The sequence below is a fragment of the Ischnura elegans genome, chromosome 3, assembly GCF_921293095.1.
Source record: "Ischnura elegans chromosome 3, ioIscEleg1.1, whole genome shotgun sequence".
NCBI lineage: Eukaryota > Metazoa > Arthropoda > Insecta > Odonata > Coenagrionidae > Ischnura > Ischnura elegans.
In genome coordinates, this window is record NC_060248.1 from 94,138,959 (window position 1) to 94,164,948 (window position 25,990).

Below are 25,990 nucleotides of genomic sequence, written 5' to 3' on the forward strand. Positions count from 1 at the left end.
CCAGATTTGCATTTTAGCCCTCGTAGATCGATTTTCTATCCACTTCCTTAGTCTGTCATCAGTGGACACCGTGCCGTGACGTCACGCTCCGATGACGTCGTGTTTTCAAGCAGCCGATGAAGATCAATTTTTAAAGACTCATATCTCAGCTAAAAAGCATTATTCATACGCGAAATTTACGGCGAGTACATTTGAGGTAGAGGCCTTCTTATTCCAGTACTTTAAAAAAATTGTGCATGTTCCCCATTGTGTGCACAGGCTGACTTCGGGCGGTACAAATGTCATGACAACACAGCTCACTTTAGTTTCATGCTGAACTACCATCGTATTAATGACATCGTCACAACGGTATCATATTTAGGCATCAATTTTGTCAACTCAATCCTTTCGCGGGGCACGTAAAATGTTAATTTCGCAATATTAAAACATGCTAACTCTCCAGTAGGCGTCTTTTTACTTGAGCTCATCCTTCTGACCCTCTCCAAACATGAGGAGTGTATTTTTTCCAGTGGCTGAACAGGCAATTCGCTCCGAAGTTATTAATTCAACTGCCTCGGTTGAGATATGGCATTAATCATTGGTCAACTCTTGAATGAAAGACGGATAAGTCTTGCGGCCTCTCTCCCGCCAAGATATAGAGAGAAAAGGACTAGTTCCTGCTGCCCAGTGCCCCGCTCCCATCGCGCCAAGTAAATGAGGAGAAAATAAAAACAAAACTCGTGATTTGTTCGCGGCGGGCCAAGATCCCGTGTTTTCCATCCTTCTTATCTCACCAGTGAGACTTCGGGATGCTTGGAGGAAACTATAGGGAGCGTCCATACCACTTCGGGGGGCTCCGAGGAATCCGGTTCCTTGGGTCCCTGTTTTTTTTTTCTTTTTAAACCGATCCCTCTGATGCTGCCCGCTGCTTACGCAGTCCGTGGCTCCTGACCAATATCCATTTAGGAAAAAAATCCCCGCAGGGGAGGAAGGGGGACAGGGAAAGATCGCCTGAGGTTTCTCAGGGAAGAAAGTTGACCTTTCATCTTTTGAGGAGTCCTCTGGCTCTTTTTACATCCCCACCTCGTAAGTCTCACCGACTTATTTCGCAATTAGGCATCCTGAGGTTACAACTTTAAAAAGTAAAAAAAGAAAACGAACGAAAGAGGGAACTGTTGGTCAAATTGCCTCATTCCGGTCAATTGGTCGGCAGCTGCGATTGTCTCTTCCCGTTCATCGCTTTGCACCCACTGAGAATTCCGAGATTTTTCACCTGATATTCGATTATGAATGCTATGAAATAACGTACACCAATACTCCAAACATCTGGACGAGAGGATGGAATATAACCATTGTGTGATACTCTAAGGTTGACCGAAAGGTGTGATATGATTAATAAAATAAATAAAAAGCAAGTCTGTTTTCGTCCATCTACGAAAACTTTTAATTTTTTGTCCGCTGAAAAGGAAATAATTTTTTTGTATCCCATCAGCAGAACAAGGGCCAAAATAGGTTAGAATTAATCTCTTTGATGTTCTCGGTATCCATGTTTAATGCCACCAATTACCATAATGTAGGAAACTATTTCATATTAAATTTAAGAAATAGAGTCCAAAAAATGACTGACGAAATCATCCACCGACATCGGCCGCTGACTAAATAGACGGAAAAGTTTTATAGGAATAATGGATACAAATTTGCGTAGATTTCTAGCAGAAACTACATTTTTTATGCTTATTGAGCATAAATACGTCCCGTTGATGTGACAAAAATATACCAAAGTATTTTTAATAAGATTTTTAAGTGTTTGGTGGTGACATTCCGGATTTTTCAGCCACAGCCTCTTTCAAGCTTGAAATAGAACGTAGAAAACTGAAGGAAGTGCCTTCTATTTGACAGGACCTCATATAAATCAAATTTTCGCCGAGTCCATCGAAGCCATCACTGGTTCCATTTAACAATTGCAAAATAGTAACGAAAATTACTTCAAGAAAGAAGGGGAAAATATAATGTTATAAAAGTAATAATGTTTCTTAGTAAGTAAGTAAGTAAAAAGTAAGAATCTTACGAAAAATGATGAAACGTTTGTTTCCCTATATTTTGGGAATTGCTTTCTACTACACTTTTAACATAAATAACAAAATATGAATTGATTATATATTACCAGTGACTTAATCATCGTTTTCTCTAATCATGAATCTAATCGCCAACACAACAATGGCGAACCCGATCTTAAGTTCTCCATTCTCTAAAATTCATGTATTTTGTTGGACAAAAATGGCAAAATGTTTACTTATAAGTATATTACTTCAAAATAATGCTCAATTACACTTAGAAACTCGATTTAAATAATATATCGATTGAATTTAGTAACTCATACATTAGAAGGTTGAAAATATCATCTTACGGCAGTGCCAAAAAACCTATCATTAGATCGTAATCATATTTTTGAGGCTAAATTTTCTCAAAACAACATAATAATATATAATTTGTTTGAACTTCATTTTTCTGAGACGCCTAATTACTCCCATTATTCTATTAATAATTCTTTGAACGTAGAAGCTGATAGTAATATCGATCAAAATTGATTACTTCAATCACAATGATGCAATTTATGTTCAGTCATGACTTAATGCAACAAGAATCCAAAACGCCATATGAATAACGAACCTGAGAAAACCGGTTTAACTGACTTCCATGCACTTCCTTATACTTTTGAAAGAACGGATCTCATAAAATTACGCATGCAGACATTCGGTGACTTTTTTTTGCTTTGAATCATTCAGGAAGGGGAAGAAGGGAAATTACCAATTGCAGTTGTATTACGTCACCGGGTATCGATCCTTTCTATGCTATTCTAAAACTTTTGACATAACCAATGAATTCAGGATATAGCACATCCAATTCTTCACAATTCTACCCCTGGGTTAGTAGAAAAAAATGCATGGAAATCAAATAAAACTGATTATACCTTCGTTGAAAGTTCGTCCACCGGAAAAGAGTTGAGAAAGCGAAAGGAATCGCGAAGATCAATCCCTTTTATATATGTTAGATATTTCAATGTAATGGGAGGTATTTTTTACCATATAGCGGCACAACGCCTTTTATTGACAGATAGATTCCTCCGATTCGATGGGCTCGCTGTGAGTTATTGGAGCAATGACTTCGCCGCAATATGCAGAGCTATGCAACGTAGGCATCTATACGACTGTGAGAAACGATGGCACCCAACGGAATTAGAGTAATTTCTGGAGTTTCACACTGGAATGGCAACACTTTCACACCTGGGTCACGGTCCAACGCCCAGATCTCAAAGGCAGAGGGAAAATATGAGGAAGAAACCAGTACATCCACTCCTTTGGCCACAGCTATTCCTAAACCACCTCATCCAGAGAAAATGCGCGTAAATACACCAATCTTTCCCGCTCTCTTCAGAAAACTCCGCTCGAGGAATCTGGACCGCTGTTTCAGAGATGCGGGAAAACTTCGTCTTCGATGATTAGAATGACATTTGGGGTTTTATATCATGGTCTCAACACCTTTAAATAGGTCGGATTAGCAAATCTATGAGCACACAATATAACGCAATAAACCCCCATGAGGGTATTCGACGAGGAGCGACTTTTTTCACTACGATAATCTTAGATTCAAATAGACGATACAAACTTGAGCAAAAGTATCATAGTTAGAACAAAATCATGGGTTATAAATCTATTTGTGGAAAAAATCGAATGTTCGCAGCGCCATAGTGCCTGTTTGAAAGTGTGATCGTTATGCATCAAAATAAAATAGGCCCGCTGGCCCACAGGGGAATGGAATTTCAAAAATTGAGACAAAACGCTTCACTGTCGAAGTATAACATAGGTTCAAGCGTACGGCTGGGTAGATGTGTTTAAGAATGTTTCAATCTTGGCTGTTCAAAATATTTGGAAAATATGCTTAAGGACAGTAGGCATAATGTAAAACGCATATATTCCCTATGGGATTACATTTTTTTAAACGTGAATGCGTAGAAAGAAAAATGCATGATATCCAAACCATTACCAATAACTATAAAATTATACAAAAAAGGAAAATGTGCCATAAAAAATGACCTATTTATTAAGTACCTAGGCGGATGAACTCACTTCTTTTTATTCTCAAATCTATGGTAAGAATAGCATGAGGTAGAACTGAAACATAGGTATGATGTGTCTTGAGAAATATATCGTAAGCTGATGATAAAGAAGCAGTAAATATTCTAGGGCCACGGGAGAAATATATCGTATAGGTCTCTAAGCATATTATTCTGAAATCAACAACTAGAACTGAAATGGACTAAAATATAGACAGTCGACCACCGACCAGAGGTTAAATAAAATCCACCACGCTTTAGGCTTGTCGTGCACAGGAAGCCTTTTCAGGTGGCTTCCCGCTCACGCGTTAATCGCGAGGCAAGGAGCGGCAACAAGACGAGCAGCCACACGCGTATGGCCCGTCCATTGCAAGCAAACTTGCGCTGCCAGTGGACGTGTGTACTCGTTACATACAGGCGTGAATTTTGTTATGCTTGAAAAACAACGTTAGTTATAAGTAAATGTGGATTTCGAGGAATTATACCTGCTTGACATTACTTACCTCTTAACACGTCGGATACTACGCTGGTGAGAAAAGATCTTGTTAAATGAACCAAATGGATGTCAGAAGAGGACGACGATGGACGAGTACAACCATTTGCATAAGGATTTGGAAAATGAGCCGCCTAAGTTTTTTTTCACTACTGTCGGATGACGCGTGGCACTTTTCGCTATATTTTGAATAGCAAAGAGAAAATTATAGACAAAGGAGGTCTCAGGTCAAGCGTTTACAAGCGACAGATCCAACCCCAACAGGACGTGTAGCGTGAGTACGCCTGAAGCTCCGGCGCCTGCAAAGGACGCGGATGTCTCACTCTGGGTTAATGGATTTACCGCGCGAAGCCGCTTGTTTACGCTCGTGTCGCTTGAGAGCGAAGCCACCTGGATACGCTTCCAGTGTACGCCTCAGGCTGGTCGTACACCGGCAGCGTGTTCAAGCGGCGTAACGCTCACGTGACACCAGCGTAAACAAGCGGCTTCGCGCGGTAAATCCATTAACCCAGAGTTAGACGTATCCGCGTCCACCGCAAGCGCCGGAGCTTCAGGCGTACTCACGCTCGCGCTACGCGTCCCGTTGGGGTTGGATCTGTCGCTTGTAGACGCTTGACCTGAGACCTCCTTTGTCTATAATTTTCTCTTTGCTATTCAAAATATATCGAAAAGTGCCGTGCGTCATCCGACAGTAGCAAAAAAAAAAAAACTCAGGCGTTCATTTTCCAAATCCGCATGCAAATGGTTGTTCTCGCCCATCGTCCTCCTCATCTGATAAATTCGGTTCACCCAACAAGATCTTTTCTTACCAGCATAGTATCCGACGTCTTAAGAGGTAAGTACTGTCAAGCAGGTATAATTCCTCGAAATCCACATTTACTGAAAACTAACGTTGTTTTTCAAACATAGCCAAATTCACGCCTGTATGTAACGAGTACACACGTCCACTGGCAGCGCAAGTTCGCTTGCAATCTACGCTTGTAGCTGATCATCATTGTTGCCGCTTCTTGCCTCTCGAGTACGCGTGAGCGCCAAGCCGCCTGAATACGCTTCCAGGGTACGACCAGCCTTAAAAAATTTGCAGCGCATTAAAATGAATGCATTATCTTATTTAAATTTTTCAAGATGGTGGTATTAGATAATGCTTCCTCATTTCATGAAAGTGATCTATAGCAATATACTCTGGACCATGACGGGTTGTCAGCCCCGACTTCTCCCCCCATTAAACAGCGTTCTACTTCAGATGACACCATTAGGCACGAGCATGCCAGCTGTCGCAGTTATTTTACGCCTCGAATGTGTTCCGCATGGCATCGTCAAATTACGACACCGAAAGTGCGAAAGGAATGAAGGACCACGACCTTTTGACTGAGCGAGCGATGGCGGAAAAGGCAGCCGAATCCAGACTCCTTATTTCGAAAGCGAGACCCTCGAATATTTACTGCTTCTTTATAATCAGCTTACAATAATTTACGATGTATTCCTCAAGACACATCATTAGAGGAAAATCTTCATTTCTCGTTTATTAGGACGTTCCTGCAATGAAGGCTTAATTTTTTTCATGAATTTATAAAGTCCCACCTTGTTTTTTACAGAAACTTCTCGTGATGATATTCTCACTAACTAGGGAAGTTATTTAATGAATGTGAAAAAAGAAAAACTATCGTTTTAATGTACATGTCAAATTATTAACTTAAGGCCAGGTTACACGGTACATTAGGATGTACAAGTTTTTGTATAGTTGTGTGAATGGTTATTTACACAGATTCCTGTACATTTAGGTGGAAAAGATCCATAAATAGGTTATTGCAAGGTAACTTTTTCGGACAAGTTTTCGCACATTTTTAAATGTACATTATGCGTTTTCGTTCGTTTTTCCACATTATTTAAACTTAGGGCGCGTTATGTAAATTAATTTAAACGCAGGAAAGCCGTTTTAGGAAGCATACGAAAGCTGCATCACCTTATTATTTCCGTACGGTGGTGGGAAATGGAAACGATACATTCAGTTGTCATCTTGATTATGTTGGTGGTTTTCTTAATTACTTACGCTCCAATTGTTTTTATACCTCTTGCTTGTCTTGGATTTTGCTCTACCGGTTTCACCTTTGCTTCGCTTGGCCCTCAACTGTCCTGATTTGAACCCTGCACCTCATTGGACTACCCGAACGGAATCGTATTAAAACAACGTACCTTGGGCCATACTATCCCGAGTTTGACCCTCGCACTGATTTGAATATTCTCGCGGTTCACATATTCAGCGCCTTTCTTTCAGATCCTTCCTTTTATCGATCCATTTCCCTTCCTCAGCCCTTTTTCATCAGTTCCGATCTTTCTGAATGCTTTGTTTGCGTAGTGTGTTATCAGGTGACTCTTTTATGAGTTCAACTTTTACGATTGTTTGAACTTAATTAAAACAGGTTCTTTTTTCTGTTCAGATATTAATACATTTGTACATTATGGTGTGGTTACACGGTGGATATTTGCATTCATTCTGACATTCAGGCATCCTTGCATTATTTTGCCCATTCTAATGCACCGTGTAACCAGGCCTTTAGACTACGACTTGTGTACGTGTTGGATACTTATTCGTTAATATTTTTCCGAAATTCCGTCCAATTTCCAAGTGCCTTTTGATCCACGGGCCTCAAAACAGAACGGGACTAAAAAGAATAATATATTCCTATTTTTCCAAAGGCATATTACTCTCGCACACGCCTGTCGCAGCCTCGCCGGGTGTAAATTACCGTCCTCACCGTTCAACATAAACGCGGCGGGCTCGAGTCCCGCTTGACTGATGCATTCGTCACCTATATTACGGAACTCTAAATGCCATATTCCGTTTATAGTCTTCACCACGACGAGTAAAGCCCACGAGAGGCTTCTTTAGGCAGTTAAGCAAAATAAATGTAACGCTTTTTGCTACGAAGACGGCAGCAACGACATCAAAAAAATCTTTTAAATACAAAAGAATACTGTACGCCCGATAACATTTTATTTTCATTAAATTTTTCACTGAGTTAAATCATTAAATTATGAAAATAAACTGCTAAAAAGAGTTAGAGATAGAGTTTTTGCGAAAGCTTGATGGCAGGTGTCTAGGTTATGGTTTCATTTTCACCAAAACGTAGCTATGTTCCAAAGCCTCTCACCTCTTAACATTTTTTTGCCGTAACGGACCCCAGGCCTCTTTATTACCTAAGGTCTCTCCCATTATGGCACTGGCAGGCAATTCAAATAGTGCGATAACATCATTCATGGCCATAGCCATTAAACCGCGAGAGGTCGAAGGTGAAAGGGTAGAGGGAACATCTTGCTTAGTTTATCCGTGAGTTAGGACAAGTTTCCATGGAGAATTATCACACAAAATCATATTTGAATCACATAACTAACCAAGGTAAAGTATAAAATTAGCAATGTTATGGAGGATGGACTGCCAGATTATATTACTGCTATTAGCGAAATACAAGCTGAATCCGTAGGTCCGCAGTTTCAGAAAAATGCGTCTTCATTTGACATCAATGAGGTTTCTGAAATCATCGTCAGTCTTTTTGTTAATTCCTTTCAGTTTTTCTCCGTAGACCTGACACCAAATTATTCAGTAATGATTGCAAGGATGTTTTATTAATCCATTTTCTCCTCCTTCCATATACTCCTTCTTCCATTTACTCCTTCCTCCATTTACTCATTTCCAATGTTATATTATATAAATTATCAAGTTATCATGCCCGAAGAATGTTCTGGCATACCAGTTTTGCCAACAGGCTCATAAATAAGTAATCATGTATGAATTATTTTAAGGCTCTGGTAAGAAATTGGAGAATGAAAGAAAATAGATGAAAACCTAACAGCTGTAAAATCTCTTCAACAAATAAAATATCTTAAAATTATGGAATGAATTTACATGCAGAAAAACGTGAGGTACATCCCATTGATTGCGCTTTTCCTATCCAATTATGCCCTTAAAATGATGTAGGTATACTATGCCACACAATCGGAAAAATGTGGACTATTAGGCTTTGTGGTTTTGACTTTGATCACATTTTTCTCTTCGTTGTACTTAATTCTTAAACACTCATATTTTCTGTAATCTTTACATTTTTCCTCGCCAAAATAGTCCATATTTTTTTTAATGAAAGAAAACCGTTTCAAACCGCTGCAACGAGCCTGTACTGCTGAATCGGACCTTTAGTTCAGCTAATCCACTAATCAAGTAACCCCAGTTATAATTTGCGCGAACGTATAATTTCTTATGCAGCTATCTTAAGATACTTAAGGATGAGGAAGCCAATGTAATTTCTTCCATCCTATAAACTTCTGAATTGACTTACCAATCTGCTCATCAGTGAGCGGTCCAGTCAGCTTAATATAGAAACTAAAAATTCCCTTCACCACTTTCCATCTCTCACTTGCACCCTCTTTCCAATAACAATCGTTTAACGATCGAAAATGAACCCATCAGAATTATCAAAAGTGGAATTTTTTTCTGTCTCTTGTAACTGAGATTACTTTTTCGTCTTTTACACCATGGAAACCTGGCATATTTACACGGGCTATTACCCCAACTCATCTTCCCTCACGGAGAAGGCATTATGCTATTCCACTAATCAAGTAGCCCCAGTTATAATTTGCGCCATTGCGCTACTGGCGCCATTACGGAGGGAAGACAGGAATTCCCTCATTACAGAGAGTGCGAAAAACAGAATAGGCTAATGAGCATCGCAAGCTGCAGTGGCATTAGCGGATAGCAATAGGGCAGTCTCTTCAGAACCCGCAAATTAGGTGTCAGAGGATTGGCCTAAACTTGCGACTCACATTCAGGGAAAGTGAAAGTTCACACAAAGTAATAAAACGTTGTTACGATAAGCCTGCTTCCGCTTACCAGTCACCAACGCCGCATCTTTAATACGATGATTCCCATATCCTGTTTGATCCAGGTATGCCCTTCGGTTTGTGTTTATTAAATCTACTTCTCATGCCTTGTGTATTATTAATGAATCTTTGAGAATAAATTGACAAACTGAAAAAAATCCTTTCAAATTAGAAGTAAAACGCGTGAAATCTTATTCAAGGTTGCAAAATACTTTATGCACAGAAGTATTTCATTTCACGATTGCGTGATTTAATTTTTTAACTTAACGTTGATCTTAATATTTCATTATAGATTTTCATTTCATTTCATTATGAATGCTTAAAATTAATTTTGCTTAAAATTTCGTGATATATTCCCTTGAAAACCTCGAATGGAAACAGTCATAAAATAGACATTCTGGAATACTATAAGGTTATATCTTATCTATTCAAGTGAATGGCGCCTTGAAAAAAGTAGAGCATGTGTTAGCCGAATTATATCGCAAGCTAGCGTAGCAAAAACGTTCAACAGGTGTTTTCCCCCAACCTGTTCCTCGTAGATGGCGTGGCGTTGGTCAGCCCTGGGCTACGCCCGATCCTCCTCCCGTCCATCACCTTGGTTCAAGGGAGAGGCCCATTGAGCTAGAAAAAAATTTATCACCTCTTTCACCCGAAAAAGAGGCAACGTAAAGAGAGAGCAAAGGGAAAACATCTCTAAACGAATCAAAAGGTCCTATTAAGTTGTCACTACAAAATTAATATTGAAGTCAAAAGTAGATGCTTATAATAATAATAATAATAGTAATCATAAACAAAGTGCTCTTTCGGGGGGAATCAAATTCAGGAAGTAAACCTTCGGATGCGGCATTTAGATCTGACGATTTCCTACGGAAGAATGGCTGTCACTGCGCTCTTGAAAGCCGGTAATCATAAGGCTCCTAACAGTTATCCTAGGTAATTAATTTTACTTATTGTAGACAGCAGCCAGGTAATGCTGCTTGAGTAATTGGCACCATCACGCTCGAATGACGCATAAATTCGCTTACATTAATAACTCATACACTAATGTCACTGATAATGCATAAAGATCCACGAAGTTCCTATATTTTAAATGAAACTCCAATTTTATATTAAAATGGCCTTTAGATCATTTTTCAAAAATGTAATTTGTATTCTAGTTGCAATACTTATACACATTTTTATGCACGAAGTAGCATCATCATCTGAAATATCTGTATCGAATTATGCTAAAAAAGTTTCAATTTCATGATTTAAAAAAATGCTAGAGTCTTTAAATGCTATGCTAATAAGAAAAGGAACAAAAATGAGGGGTTATAATTGCTCAAAGCTTAGAGCGGCATTCCAAGCAGGTAAGCAAAGAAGCAAGGCAATCGCACAGAATATTAAGATAACACAAGTCTTTGAAGAAGATTAACGATAGGGTATAAAAACATGAAGTAGACACTAGACACTAAAAGGGAAAAGTAAGCTTGAATGATAGCTATCAGTGGATACTATTTGATTTCCGAGAAACGTATTGAAAAAAGAACTTCAGAATAAACCCATGGCGAAAGAATACAAATGGTAATTTCCACACTTTTTAATTCCAAAACTCAACAACCTACCATGCTTTCAATACATTGCGTCATTGTCAACACATTGTATCACATTGTGCCGCCATTTCCATGTTAAAAGCTTAATGGAGTTCCGTATATCGTTATATACCTCTAAACCTCGAAAAAGAACACCTTTTAATTTCAAAACCCAGCAACCTATCATACTTTCAACACATTGTGTTACCTTGAAAACGACATAATGTGTTGAATGCATAGTCGGTTGTTTAGTTTTGGAATTAAAATGTGTAGAACTTACCATTCGTGTTCTTTCATCATGTATATATCGAACTTCCACCAAAGCAAGCCGGAAACGATTTCATACGTTCATAATAAAAAGCAGTTTTCATTGGAATCATGGAAAATGTAAGTGAAGAGGGAGAGAGATGAGAGAGGATAATAAAATCAGAGGTTAAATTGAGATCAACGCTCTCTGAAGCACTAAAAAATACCTATTTACAAATACTATTTTCTGAAATAAAGAGGATAAAGGATAAAGGAAAGTGGCAGTAGCCAACCATGAATCCTGATGGGTTAACAGCTGCACAAGAAAGAAGAAGACATACCAACAATTATAACGAAGCAAGCTATCATAACATCAAATTGATCCGATCATTTGTGCACACATTCACATTAGCTAATGATTAAGTGGACATCGATTTTCTAGTTATTTGGAAAGTACGATTGAGATTTCGATCGACAAATTTATATTGCATCCGAAATGTGCCGCCATTGCCATGTTAAAAGCTTAATCGAGTTCCGCGTATCGTTCATTGCGCTACCCCTAAACCTCGAAAAAGAACACATCTAACGCTAAACACTTTTGAGTAGAAAGCGATTTCGTTATTTATCGTACAAGGTAGGGTTGCACCACGATCGGAGAGGAGACAGCTCGAGTCAGGTCCACTCCACTAGACCATCCTACGGGCTCAAAATATAAAAAGAAAACAAGATTCGTAACTGGCCGCACCTTTGCCGCGGAGGGCGCCCGACGGCGACTGATTCTGGACGGAGAAGTTTAATTGACGGCAGAGGAAAGAAAGCATTCCCGATAAGGTTCGTCGACCACGGAGACGCGAGTAAAGTCGGAACGACTCGATGTCCCGGGACCACGGCGCTAATTCAACTTCGGGAAGTCCACATTAAGGTTTCCGAAGGAGGCGAGATAACGAACCCCTTGCCACCTTTCACTCGCCCAGCTAAAGGGAGAGGAACTCGCCGGCTTCCTTAACAAACGCCTCACGGATTCTTCCAAAGCCCCTGGTTGCGGGTCCAAAACGCATCACGATCGCCCGGCACCCAAGCGGTACCTATCTTCGTCTGCCTCTCTCTTTCTCTTGAGCTATTTATTTCCGCGCGTTTACTAACGTGGTTCCTAGCACCTACTCTGGATATGTCTGTGGTAATTTTAGTGAATTCCAATTAGATAATATTTTTTCTTAGTATCATCGACGGAGTGTTTATTCCATGAAATGTTGCAAGTCAATTTTTTCAATTGATTGAAATCACAATTGTGCGGAACCTAATAGAGGTCAACCGGCTCTAAAAAGCATCACGATCGTCCGGCACCCAGGCAGTACCTATCCTCGTTTCTCTCTCTCTCTCTTCCTGGAGCTATTTCTTTCCGCACGTTCACTGCCGTGGTTAGGGTCGACCGTGGAGAGAGTAATTAATCTGTCATCACGCGGACAAAAGGTGGGCTACGTCCAAGTGCTTTTTTTGTCCGTTACTTTTTTTCACTCCAGTCTTTGTTCGAGCGATTTCTCGCTTATTAGCTGCGTGAGAAGGATTTTCTAAACACCTAATGGAGTTTGGTGGGATTAATTTCACACCGTGACGTGCGGCAAATTTGTCAGGCCAAGAAAAAGAATGCCTCTACCGAAGGACTGAAAAATGAAAGAGATATAAATACCTCTTCATTTTGCCTGATTGAAGAATTCGCTTAGGAGATAATTAGCTTCGAAAAGTCTGCAATATTAATTACTCACTAAGTACTTCAGTAACACGGAAAAAAGGCCTGCAAAACGACCCGGACATGCTAACCGATGAGATGTTTTGGGACCCGAGTTTCCCCGGAGTCATCATCAACTGCATTTTTGCTATATGCATGAATTCCAGCAAGTTGCGCCGAAAACCGCTAACGTTACTCCAGATAAGCTGACTGCTGATTTTTTACGCATGGTTTATAGAAGTGATGGGCTCTCTTGAAATATTTCTCATTCCTCATCTTCCTCAATGTGGAAAGAAATTAATTTCCCTCTATTAGAGAAAGCTTCCTGGTCAGCAACAACATTGAGTGGAGGATCACGGCTACTCTCTTTACGCAATATCAATCTCACTCACCTGTACGAATGAAACGATTTTCAACTTGCATTCTGCCCCCATCTCACTCGGTCGAGTTCTTAAGAAAATGGGTCAAACGCGCTTAAATTATCTTCAGCAATTAATTATGACACAGACGAGTTTCAAATTTTGAGAGCAAAAAATACTCGGGAAAAAACTAACACGCAAAGGTCTTCTCCTCTTCGGAAAAAAATTTGGATCAAAGCACGAATCGTTACTTGCAGTAGTATGAGAATGGCTTTATAGGAATTTTTTCCTTCGTAAATCATCCTAGCCGCCTCAGGAATTTTCCGTTATTTGACCATTTTCTGCGACCGCTTATGATAAAAAACGGTGAACCTATTTCACTAGATACCCAATAAATTCATCTTTTTCGCATTCTTAAGCCGTATCCCAAAAATGCTTTTAAAAATGTTTTTATGGCAGGATGAATCCACAGATTTAGGAGAACTCCGGTTTCAACTGCTTATTTTCGGGAGCTTACAACGTTGTGAAATCCTCGCTTTCAGCGCAGAATATACCACAAAGACTTCCTGGACAAGTCACACCCATAGAAAGAGTGTTTGAAATACTTGAGTACGTATAATGAAATAAGTGACCACCGTAATTACAAACGAGTAATAATGACACATTGACTGCTTTCTCTGAGGATCCGAGCCATCGCATTTGAACCAATTTTTACAATTAAATTATTAATTACATCGATAAAAAGTAAAAATAAGATTGTTAGCAGTATTTCACACATCTCAATAAACCAAAAAATATAACCAACAACTGGTAAATTTACTTGTACGACTTGCATCGATAAAAATATTTTATCTTTGATCTTTAAATTAAAACTTCATTTTGTTGGATTATTTTTTACGGCTCGTTCACTTGATCATTATTATTGAGGCCTAACACGATATCTCAATCAAATGGTATCCAAACTGCTTCATTAAATTAATACAAACGGAAATTTCTTTCACAAGACCTATTATTTCATCATTCCGTCTGATAACCTGAAGATTCCTAAAATCTTCGTGATCTCTCCAACTGGGCTACCTTCTCCGAGCATAGCATTTACTTTCCCTTCCGGTTTTTCCCGCACACAATCAGCCGTGTCCCTAAAGACTCCCAAAATTGCCATTTACCATAGTGCTTTCAATAAAATTTTGTCATGAAAAATTAGCAAAACCTTTATCCATCTTAATACAGAATTAATTTTCCATTTTGTATGCTTCATACAATACTGCTATAAGTGAAAGGGTCACACCACTTCTTTTTAGTTACGCTTAGCACAGAAACCCTGAGGGCGCTCGCATTCCAATGGAATGAAATATGGAAAGAAAAAAATAATCGGAGATAGAAGAAAGTCGCCCACGCGAAAGCTTATTTTTTTTTTAATAGGTAGCTAGAAAGATAGCATATGCGCCATTCTAATTATATCTCAAATAGTATTATGATAATTGTGGACCACTAACTCGTGATTGTCTAATTATATCTATATAGATATAAAAGGAAGTCGAAAATCGTGTTAATTAGAACATTTATAACTCTAGAACGACTGTACCGATTTTAACTATATATGGTTTTTTGGATTACTCTCGGCCCCGGATAGCACAATAAACATTATAAAATGGTAAAATTTAAGGACAAAATTAAACTTGATCTTAGGGGTATTACTTTAGGAGTTGGTAACACTGCAACAGCAGTTAAGTCGGTAAAAATTACTAAATAATGGGGTAGTTTCCTTCATCAAAGAAAACGACATTCAATGATTGCGATTCCTTACCCACCATTAGTGTATTCATAATATACAAATTATTTTGTTTTAGTATTCCCAGTTTAGACGAATGGCAAGGGTCATTTTATCCTCATTTGAAAAAGGCCAGATTGACGCCCATACGATGCCACTCCACGTGACGTCACAGGGACCTAGTTTCTATACGAGAGGATAGGAGTTTTACATCGTCTGAGATTACCATTGCATGCATGAGGCACAGAGCTCAGGGAAACGTCTTAATAATCAACTATTAAAACTGGCTTAGGCCGGAGAGTTTTCTTCGTTTGATAAGGTATTAATAATCCTTATCGCCAAGCGCTACCAGCTAGCAGGGTACTCAGCTACCTGCTAGCAGCCTGCGTCGTATCAGCGCTCAAGCCTCGCCCCAATGTCACCTCACAAGGCGGCAGGGGGAACCAGAAAAACGTCACACGGGGTTTTTTCACGTCATTCGTACTTAGCCGTCGCGTTTCCACGCGCTTTAAGTTCTTCACTTTTTGTTTAATCGCGAAAAATAGATATCGTCATTGAAAAATCTAAAAGCGTGAAATACGTACTCCAGAAGTAATAATCTTTCAATTTAGGCAATAAGAAAATAATAGGAAACCACCCTATTGTTTGTTTCCTCTTTACCGATTTAAAGACTGAGCTTCGTAGCAATATAACATTTTAATAGTTAAACATATTACAAGTATTGAAATTATATATTTTTTATTTAATTCGTGCTAATTTCAACGAAGACGAAGCCACCAACTATCCATCTGAATGTTTAAAGTACTTGGATGTTCCTGGCTAACCACAGCACAATTTACAGCGAAAGGTTGACTCGGTGTTCATGATGATTCGAAACCTAAACCAACCAAAACTATGCTACGGAACGGTGATTATAAAAAGCTATTAATGAATGTGATTCACGCGACAATTCTCAAATAGCGGGTCTGGAGGGTATAGGAAAACCAGCCAAGGTAAGCGAGAGGTGTGGAGGTGCCATCCCCAAGAAATTTATTTAACATTAATGGTTCAAAATGGTGAGTTTTACGGCTGTGTGAATAGTTACATATGTTTTGTTTGTGAGTCATCTGTCCCCCTAACATTAGTTACAAAATTTTTCACATTAAAATATTTTTAATAAAAAATTCTCTGACCTCTGGGGGGTTATGCCCCAAAACCCCCCTCGCTGCGTCACTGCTTTGCTATATTTATTTCGCTCCATCCATGTTCTCTTGCGCCTGATAAAAAAACAAAAACTGTTATACATCAGAAGGTGCTTGACTCAAGAGATTAAACCCGAATGTGTAGGGCACTCCGTGGTGCGTTTACGCATGCAGCACGTGCTCACGCACATGCTAGTATTGATTTTACGGGTAAAATTTGCAAAAACCATGCAATTCCTGTGGGTTTCTTGGTGCGTGAATGCTGACAATATGTAGTTGAATATCAGTAAACGTACTTATCAGCACCTCCTCTGAATATATCTGTGGTAATTTAGTGACCTCCAACGGCGAAGAATTTTCCGTCGCATGATTGACGGATTGCTTGTTGCATGAAATTCTGCAAGTCAATTTTTTTTCAAATGATTGAAATCTCACATTCTTGTAGGACACAACAAGAGGTCAACCAGCTCTAACTCGCTGGAATGAAAAATCAAACCCTCCTCAGGAATATCTGAGCATTGGCTGGGTATTGGAAATCGAAAACCTATAATTATCATCCTCAATTTACGTCGTCGAGCAATACATTTAACGAGAGGAATAGAGAGTTACGACATGCAATGAAAATGCTTGAAAACAATGCTCTCACTCACCGATTTATGAAGCCAGATCGTTACGATAATGGACGTAGGGTGTCATTCATACACTATCGTCTTTCTTAAGATCTCGACATCTCTAAAATCTCTCTCAGCTGCGTTATTAATTTCCTGGTTATTCAATCGTTAGTCGGGTATAATATACCTGACATAATCCAATTGTTTTCTCACGCAATCCAACTGATAACAATATTTAGATTTTAGGAAAATCTTGTAAAATCGCTGGCACATTAATGGCTTTTTCTGGTTTCGCTAATTAGTAGGGCCCTCTTCGCTTCTATGGCGTTGGGGTGTTTTTCCCCTCGTCCCGTCCCTTCCACACCGTTCTTCTCTCAGAGGCGTCGTCGGGCTCCTATCGCGGCGGCCCACAGTGGTCCCAAATCGAAAAAAGCTGGCCAAAAGTCGTTTTTTCGAAAATTTTCAAGGAATTTTTTGAACCTTATTTTCGGATTCTACAGGATATGGTCTACAAAATACACTACTAAGTTAGTATTTTTGTTCATCAGAGCGGCTGCAGTGATCCGTCAAACATGGAGCATTCACCGTAAAAATCACAGTTGCGTGAAATCGGTCGATTTTGAGGAAGTTCAGCGTCATGCAGGACAACCTTTACGCGATATATTTGGCCAAAAACATTCTTAACTACAAATATAAACATTATTACATAGTGGGACATAAATTTTATTCGGATTTTACTATGTTTACTATTTTATATATATTTTGTAACTTTTAGTGTTTTTTACCCGAATTTTCAAATAAAATGTACAATATCGTTTAGAGAGGCATGTGAATGCACGGTGTCTTTTGCACCAATACAAAGGGAAAAGTATATGCAACGCAGTAGTGAAGAAAAGTTTTGCTACTAGTTGCTACTCCGACCTCAGCATTGATTTAACTATAATGATGCAATGCGCTGACGCGGGCGGCGGCCTGGCTGGCGCGTGGTAGGGCTCGAGGAAATCCAGTATTTATGGGTGTTATTCAACATTGTTGGATATTTTATTTCTACAAAAAATATTTACCCTATGAATAAACATCTCTTGTCATACGTAGAACGTTTTATCATTAATAGTTTCCACTTGACCTTACCTTTTATTTACGCGTGCCCATGCTCTCATAAAAATTGCTTAAGGACTCGAGCGGAAGGATATATTTATGGAACGAAAGTTCGCAGCTGTGCTTATAGTAATCCTCAAAAACATGAATGCATTCAAAACAAAAAAGAATCCCTCAAATGCTACTCCACCCTTTCCTTCCGTTAGACGGGTTAGTTTTCGCCCTCACGCGGCACATTGTCCCTCTGTCGCCTCCTTAGCGGCCTCTTCAACCACATGCAGGGCAAACGACGGCCGAAAAGGCCTAGGCTATTGATTGCGCCCATCGGGAAAACACAACCACCACTCTCTGTACTTTTGTTATGAATTGCACTTTGGCCACTGGGGATGAATGGAGTAAGCCTTTTCACCTTTCAAATGTGATATTTCCTAGAAAATGGAGACAATAGCATCGCGAACCTCACACTGTGGAACCCCCAAATTACTTCTAGACATCGCTTGCCCGAAATTTTCTCGCCAAAACTCAGTTTTACTCAGATTTTGCCAAACGAAAGACGTGAAAGTTCTCAAGCGTGAAGATCGAGTCTTGAAAAAGTCGAGTATCCTCGAACTTTTTAAAGAAGACTTGTGGGGTTGAAGAAGAGTGCTCATAGTGTTTTAGTTCGATAACTCTGAAAAATTTCACGCGTCTTGAGATGCATGAAAAATTTCTTGAAAGTGGAAAAGGGTCCGTATCGTTTAAAAACCAATAGTTATTGGATTGCTGGAGCAACAAGTTAGAGTTAGATGAGGACGTTAATTCAAAAGTTATCCTAAAAAAATTGCGGAGAAGTGTTTTTTCTCTCAAATTATCTTCGCCGGTGGAAGGAAAGAAAAAGAAATGACAGGTTTTTTATAAGAAAGTTCGCTGACTGCCTAAATGAGAAGTTGAAATTTCCTCCGCCTTTATTTAAACAATTTGAGAAGTCCAGTGAAAGGGCCTAGAGATGGAAAACGGAGGATCTTAGAGCTAGCACATCACCAGTAGAGCATCCATGAGTTATCGAAGCAAAGGTGATGAGGTCGTGGCGAAAATAATAAATGAGGTGACAACAACCACTCTCTCAAGAGCGCGGCGAGTGTTATCAAAATCGAGAGCCAAGGATGTGAGGCAAAGTAAAATCTCCCACGAAGAAGCCCTTTCCATGATCGTTTCTGGTAATTTCACGAAACATCAGTACTTGCTCCTCCGACGGACATCTAAAGAAGCTGCCCTTCCTATTGTCCACTTGTCCGAGGAGGCAATGGAGGCGAGGAATAAGGACATAAGAAGATTCAGGGAGCACCATGCAAGGAAATTTTCCTGGATAGCAACGAATGAAGACCTGTTTAAAAGATTACTTCTAACTTCAGATGCAATGATATCAAGTATTTCTAAGGCTCAAAGAAGGAAATTACTTCAATTACCAGTCGAGGTAAAGAGTTTATTAATCCTGGAAGAATTGAGTGGATGACGACTGTGATGAGGATTTGTCGGATAGTGATCATGAATGTATTTAATTTTTTTTCGTAACAATGACTGAGAAAGATAAGGAGAAATGTTAACTTATTTTTTTGATAGTTAAAAAAGCACAAATTAATGGAAAATCTCATTTAATTTTTCGTACCAAATCATGTGCTCGTTAAATTGATGCCTCACTGCGTAAAGAGCTTATTGCAAGCGTATCAATAAATTTGGCGTTTAACTTGAGTTATAGGAGTTATGAAATATTGTTTATAACATTTCAATGATTGTAATAATGCCTCCGTTGAAACTTGTGAAATAAGGAACCCCGTTTAAAATTGCTTCCAAAACCATTGGCACGTTACAAGGAACTATAAAATTGTCTACTTAATTAGAATTAGATATTATAATTTTTAAACAATTAATGTAGTACAATAATACTAATAATATACTTATAATATAAATTTCCAATTAATATTAACTTATTTTTCGTATCAAATACGATCAAACATATGAGAAAGTAGAAAATGTTCTCTTGGTTCATTCAAAATAAGTTGTTCAAAATTTGTCCAAAAATAAACAATGCAGTAATTTTATATGCATTTATGTATGTTTCAAATAACTAATTCTGTTTTATGATATGTATAATTTTTATTCACTATCACCAGTATAATCTCAAATTCCAATGTTAAAAACATTAATAGTTTAAACCAAATGTGAAATAACAAATAAATTATTGCAAATACATAAAAAATAGTTATAAATTCAGAATAAGCGGGCCAATAACAATAAGAATAGACCTTTAGGTCAAATATATACATAATAACAACGGCGTAATTAATTTTGGCCAGCTTTTTTCGATTTGGGACCACTGTGCGGCCCCTCTTTCCTTTTCCCTTCCTCTCCTCCCCCTCCCCGGGCGATCGGGCGTATAAGCCACTGGCTTGGTTCCCGGCCCCGGTGTGTTGTATCCCTGAAGGGCTCCCCTCGAGCCCTCATTCTCTTTGAAAATAATATTTTCTTAGGTGTAATATGAGGTGTCTTTTTTGAAATTTAAAAAAATATTTTATTACAATCTTTTTAACTTTAATTAACGAATTAAGTGAGGATAGCATTTTTTTAAATCTTCAGATTTTTATTACACATTCATTCCGCTCAATAAACAGAAATTTTATGATCTTATAGCTAATGAATTACGCAGTGTATAATAAGGAATGAAAACTAACAAAAGGGAGTGACAGGTAATTATTATCTGATACATAGTAATCAAACTTTTATCTAATCGACTTCAGGAAATACTGCCGAATAAAATCTCTTCAGGCGTGATTTAAGTACAGTATGAAATAATCATGAATTTAGACTTTCTACATGGCTCATAATGGATGCCAACAGAATTGTAAAAAAAAGTGCCTTGCTTTTAAAGACAGTTATCATATTAATCGGGGGGTCAATTTACATAAGGGTTATATTTTATTAGGTACTGGAACAGATTAGTGGCGTACCTATTTCCTCATGACCATCAAAACTTAAAACTCAAAGAATTCGGAGTTCAATATTTATTAATATTAAATAAAATACTCTAAGTCTGCAAGCAAAAACGTTGTCATAGAAACACAATTCGTCAATCTTTTATTGGCTACAGCAAAACTGCATCAGCACTAAGACGATTAAAAACCGAAATCTGGGAGAGTCAGAGAAAAAAAAATTGGAAATCTTCAGAAAGAGGCTATAAAACTATCAATATAATTAAGGGAAGTAGAAGAAAGTTGAACGGTGGACGTCCGAAGTGTTGTTTTTAGGCAAGCTGAATATTACGGACGAGACGGGTGGGATGAAGCGAAGAAAGTTAGAGAAGCTGCAGAGAGACAGGAAGTCTAAAAAAAAATTAGGAAACAGTGAAAGTGGTCTAAAGATCTATGAAACGGCGTGCAGTGACGCAAAAAGGCGAGATGAATGAAAAAATGCATAGGCAATGGTAAAATTTTGGATACTTTCACTAGAAAATGGTATTATTCAGAAAAAAGTAACTGATAAAACAAATATGCAATTGATGATCGCCACGTATTCACGGTTTATAGTATAAATCAGTCAGCAAAGATTACATGCAAATATTAAGCTGTGAGATGTATTTTTATCATTTATTTAAACTAATACGATAGTCCAAGTTTGCAAGATTTTTTTTCGCATCATTAACCTTGAAAATCAAAGATATTATTCCACCACGTGCAAAAATGAATCAGGATAAATACACATTGTACATTGCACTTGGGTGGCTTGGTAGCAAATTCGGAAAATTTCTCAAAAAGTATACCTTATAGGTATTGGACTGTTTTTTCCAACATAGCCTAGATAACTCAAATTCCATCATACATATCTGTTGTTATCAAGACTCGTAAAATTTAATCGTATTATACCTCGTTTATTTTATAATTATGACGCGCGATTATCAGACATTTTAAACGCCGATATTCGATCAAAGACATTCGTTCTTCTCTTGATTTAAAGTAATTACTTAAATCGGCGTACCTTAAATTAGCAGTCCTATAGTAAGGGACGTGTTTCCAACATTTTATTCCCCGTTATTAGTCAAGTCAATTAATAACCGCCCTTTGAGAATGTAAATACTTAACGTTTAAAGCATGGAAAAATAATAATCTTTGAACTTGATGAGGAAATAAGTCAAAACTTAATGCAATTGGTCTTAAATATATAACATTCTCAACGTCGGATTCTAATTTTTTTCACGTAAAAAATATGAATTAATCAAGTTAGTCTTTAATTTACTACGCTCTAGGAGGTTTACATGTTCAACTATTTAGTTGCAATTCATGATATCATTATAATTTTACATATAATTTTGGTAACTTATTTTACCTTAACGCATTCAATGACAGACAGTCCCACTTAGTAAGTGGTGATCGCCAAGTTTGCTTCCTAGAACCATTTCTCGTGGAAATTTTCGAATTTTAGAACGGCGATGATTCCTTTGCCTAACAGTTTACATCATTTTCACGAGAAAGGAAAAGTGAAAAAACGCCTCCGCTCATAAAATAGAGCCACGATAAAAAAGATCCCACTGCCAATTAACGCCATCACCACGCACATAAAAGGAACGAACGTTCTAGGAAGAGTACTACTTTCTCCACAAAAATTCGCCCAGGTCGTCATCCGAATTTACGGACGCGGCCCATGGCGCCTCGGGTAACCGCCTTCACGGTCAAACTTGGGAGGGCCTGCACGCGTGCGAAACCGGATCGGAAAGCCACCATCCACGGGGTCATTTGGTTGAAAAAAATATAATAATGTATATTGAAATGTAGAGATGAAATTACGACGTCACAGTTGGAAAAGCGAGCTCCTAACATTGGCGGGAATGGTAGAGGAAGGCACGCCGAATAGGCGTGCGTGAATGTGCCACCGGACGCGCAGGCGTTGGAATCTCTCCCATCGGAAGGAAGGAACCGCGCCCGCCCGAGGGGGACTTTGGTCCCCTCCATCCGGATTACCTGGCCTTGCTCTCGAAAATTGAGGAGTTAATATCTCCCCTTTCCCTCACCTCTTTCACTCACATGTTTGGGATGTCAGAGTGAAAGTGGAGGAGGGAAAAGAAAGAAAGGGAGTTTGGGACGGGGTCCAAAACAACTTGTGCTTTTTTTTATCCCCTCTCTCTTTTTCGGTTGCACCCTCCCAAGTCGACCTAAAGTACGTGCGACCACACACAGCTAACTGGGGACTGATCCAATAGTCTCAAGCATGGAAATACAAGCGCAGTGGTGATGATGGATTTTTAAATATTTTTTTCCGGGAGGTGTAGCCTTCAATGAAGATTCGAATTACTATCATCGTCCTCAGTAGTGGTAAAATAATAGGACGCAACCAATTCCTACGCTCACCCAGTTTTTCTTTTGAAGAAAATTAATCGTATAAAAACTTCTATATATGATCTCTTCAAATTGTTAGGGTATACAGAGTTGACCTAATTCAAAATCTGCCATAGTCAAAAATATGAAAAATTTACCACAGTAGATATAAAAAATTCAAATATAAGATACAGGTTATTGCATAGAAAAATTTCACTTCATGCAATCTGAAAATTTAAAGAAGATAGCTTAACATACAATTAGGCGTGGTAAAATACAAAATACGGCCGGACAAGAGTTAGAGATAGAAATGTGTCATGCGTCCTCTAGAATATTTCTTGCAATACTAACCTGATACATACATAATTAAATACATACGGAAATATTTTATAAAAAAATGGAGTATAAGTAGAGTAAATACACTAGGTTTTAATAACTAGAAAAGCAATACCTTGCTCAATTCCAGTTGAATTTTTACACCTTAGTTAGGGTTCGGATAAAGTGAAACTACCTATAAATCCAGCGAAGAGTGATTCCATGAATACTCGCATACGATATGCAATCTATACTCTAGATAAACTTTACTTTTGGGACTACTGAGCAACGAAATTGGAAGCAGACTGTTTTTATATGACCCTCAGTATATCCTATGAGTTCATGTCTTGCAGAAAAAAAGTAGCAAGGAAAATATTGAAAAAATGTAATGTAAAACAAAAATATTTTCAATATCGTTAGTTTCTTTCTCCTTTCAGAGGAATGCAAATACTATGTACATTTAAAAGAGTTGCACCTCTTGTTCCATAGCAAACGTATATTACAGTCTACATTTTTGTTTCTAAAACTTGCAAGGTGATTAAATTCTAATAAATAATATAGGTGTAATATTAATCTAATTCTCTAGATATTGTTTTTATTTTTTCCAAACCTTTTGTGATGATTTTTTTGCATCCTGCTCGGTGAAATAGGGACATGAATGCTCATGATATTCATGTATTACACTAAGTTGGACTTAGAGAATATGGGACAACTTAGTTGACCCCATTATGAGACATGATGACCTGATGAAAACAATCATAGAAGTACAGGGGACAGGAAGAAGGGCAAATGACGACACCGAATGAGTTACCTAGGACAGGTTATGAGGGATTCGAAAGAGAATGTATACATCACTATAAACAGACCATCGGATAGTGGAGCGCCATCAAACCAATCTTAGGATTGTTTACTTATGATGATGATGATGATATTACGTTGTAGTACATAAGCGTACTTAAGTTAGCTCCTTGCCCTCAAAGTAACCAGTATGTTAAAAAATCAATGTTATTGCATTAACCGCATGCACGTGCCTCTTTTCATTTTAGGAGTTACTCCATGGGCGATACGAATGCCGGAGGAAAATTATTCAAAATTCATAGATCATCATAGGCTGATTGGAGATACCTAAAAACCGATGAAGATATCTCCATCAGAACGCTAGGCGTCATGAATTTCGTTCCTTCATCCGCCCCAGGACAGGCTCGTGTTTTCACTCCGCTCACCTCGTCCGTGGACTCTTTTTCTTTTAGTCTGTTTTCAAGCATACGCAATCACAGTCAATCAGCGCTAGCCCTCCTTAATGGAGGTAAATAAAGATACAACCAGATTTTGGTGCTGTCAGAAAAGATATACCCTCATAGTTGTAGCTTCAATTAGGCAACAAATGAAGGTTAACTGGAAAAATATACCACCGTATTCTAAGGTTATTTCTCGATTGACTCGTGGTAAACATAAGAATTAGTAAGAGCAAGCACACCACTTTAATTTATATAAAACATTTTTTAAATTTACATCATGTAAAATATTTTGATTCGATATAATTTCAAAAGCAAAACTATTTATATGTGAATAAAATTTCCCAGTATACATCAGTTTCTGCAGAATGCATAGGACCGAGAAACATTCAGGGAAAACTATTAATCTAGCAACCTTCATTTTGATTTTTCTGAAAAATTCCTCATCACGTTGGTATCCTGAACGAATTTTCTTAATAAAATTGTATCATCTCTTTCAGATTTAATTCCTGATATATTAACGTTATTTTTCTTTTATTCTAATATATTATCTCAATTAGATCATCTTATATAACCTATTTATATCAACTCTTTTTACTATCTTCCCCATATTAATTTTTAAAAATAAGTGAAAATAAGTTCAATTTGAACAGAGTGCACCTCGAACAACTTGTCATTTATTTAGAATTTAATGAGTAGAGGTTATTAGAAATCTATTTGAAAAATGATTATGATGCACAAGGTAACGCTTATTCTCTACTTCTACCTCATTTTTAGGTTTCATTCCTCTCTTTCCCCTTCCACTTTTAAAAACATTTTGCTTGATATTCAATCCCCTACTACTTTATCCAACTAAAATCATAAATCTGGAAATTAATTAACAATCTGCACGTATCATACTTTTCCGGCTAAGGGCAGAATGCAATATCGATCCTATCAAAGAATACTCATCTATTACATTCATTTTTGATTAAATATCATTGCTAAATAAAATACGAGCCAAATAATTTTAAATAAACCAGGAGGGACCATAAACAGAAGGAGGTAAAGTGACGAAGGTTTTATTAATTCGTCAAA